Consider the following 1,961-nt stretch of genomic DNA (forward strand, 5'->3'; position numbering starts at 1 on the left):
ACACGACGCTTTGCCTTTTCACAGAGAATAATCAATAACTGGAATTCCTTACCCTATGAAATTGCCACTTCTCCCAATGTACTAAGTTTTAAGACTAATTTAGATCCCCAATAAAAAAAAGAGTTGGTTATTTATGGCCACCATATTTGTAAAGAAATTTGGATAGCAATTATCGGTGAAATGAGCCAAGTACGAGGTTATTATTTTGCTGTTAGTAAAATCAAAGAAAGGGTAATATTGTTGGACATGTGCCTTGCACAGCATCTTATTGTTGACTGCCAAATTACTGGAAGGATGAAGCACTAGAACTCACCATAAACTGGCAATATGCGCTTATTAAATACGTGCACCCAATTACCGGACTCTAGGTATTACCATAACATCTGCAAGCTGACCTAACCATTAAATTTAAAAGCACATAGATCCTATGTGATTACCTCATGAACTTCGGTTCCAATTACTGAAGCGCTGACTGGTGTAGCAGCAGGATTATTTAATGCAGTTAAGGCCAGATTCCTGACTGGAATAATAGTGGGAGTGATGACTGGAGTAACAGTGGGACAGCTGACTGGGGTAATAGCGGGACTTATGACTGGGGTAACAGCAGAACTGCTGATCGGGATTACAGTGGGACTACTGACTGGGGTAATGGCCAGATTGCTAACAGCTGGATTGCTGACTCCCGTGGTGATCACCTGTGGTGTAGATATCAAGGTTACAATAGCATCAAATATTGGTTTCAGTACCCTGGCGATCCCACTTGCGACCATCATTTTCATATCTGACTTAATTTCTGCAAATTCCTTTTCCATGTAAGCTTTCTAAATGTATCAATACAATTGTGACCGGATTTGCGAAAAGGTACCTTTTCCACACACTTGACATACCAGCAAACACAATGATGTAACACTTGACTCCTTATACCAATTAACTTGCTCTTAGTATCAAAATGTAGCCAGATACTGTGGCTGCATTCATTGAAAATTTCAAGCAATTATATGCCATGATCAAAAAGCTATGAAGCTTTAAAGTCCAAAAAATGGGTCACATTTTGTGTGTGAAAAAGGTACCTTTTCGCAAATCCGGTCACAATTATGCAAGATAACAATAATTGCACAGCATACCTGATCATTAATTGACCGCTCAAAATATACAGTTGGTTTAATTAAAGACCATAACAGCCAAGGTGGCAGTGACTATGAGCATGACAGCAGTTCAAGTTCCAACATTGACAAGGTAAAAAAACTGATGTCTCTGCTACTGAACTACTCCGAGATCGGAAGCACTAGTAACGTTTCGAAGGGGCCAACAAGCCAACGCATCATCGCTGCCGTCATGGCGGCTGACTGCAAGGAAACGTTTACCTTCCAACCACAACTTGTGAGTCTTTTCTTTAAGTCTCACGAAGGCGTATTTCACTTTTCCAGTATGCGGACGTCTTCCCTGAACTACAGCGCTAAAATTTTACACACGCATATATAGTTGTACAACTAGAAAAACATGTCTGACTTGGGCTAATATTACATTCCAATTGCCTGCCAACATAAGAAACAAAATAAGCAGTCGTAAAATTTTAATTGTTTCAGTATTTATACTGCAACACAGAATAATTTAATACAATGGCTTTATGCATAGAAGTGACTATACAATTTGTGTTACCAACATACGGTACCACCTAGAGGTAATGTTGCACTAGCTGGTAGTTGACACTCATGTAGGCACAAGGCAGAACTGAGTTGACTATTACATCATTCCTGAGAGGTGTTTATCCACTGAAGAATCCTATAGCCATGCATGTTTATGGCAATGGCCCACATGTGGTATTCACAGCTTTTATTCTGGTAAGACATCTGTCTTGCTAGTATGCTAACAAGATTCCACATCATTTTGAGCAGTATTGGGTATTAATGCAATCATCAAAAGACAATCAAAATATCATAATACCAACATATATTGTAGTA

General features: G+C 39.1%; 1 long non-coding RNA gene across 1 annotated transcript; it reads right to left on the reverse strand.

Annotated features, from left to right (window-relative positions):
* Window positions 1-443: 443 nt before the first annotated feature.
* Window positions 444-1,144, reverse strand: LOC136245129 (uncharacterized). Its single transcript, XR_010695787.1, has 3 exons — window positions 1,125-1,144; window positions 747-821; window positions 444-695 (listed from the first exon to the last, which is right to left on the reverse strand). It is a non-coding gene; the product is annotated as an uncharacterized lncRNA (long non-coding RNA).
* Between the last annotated feature and the right edge of the window lie 817 nt (window positions 1,145-1,961).

Source organism: Dysidea avara, chromosome 15 (genome assembly GCF_963678975.1).
Source record: "Dysidea avara chromosome 15, odDysAvar1.4, whole genome shotgun sequence".
NCBI lineage: Eukaryota > Metazoa > Porifera > Demospongiae > Dictyoceratida > Dysideidae > Dysidea > Dysidea avara.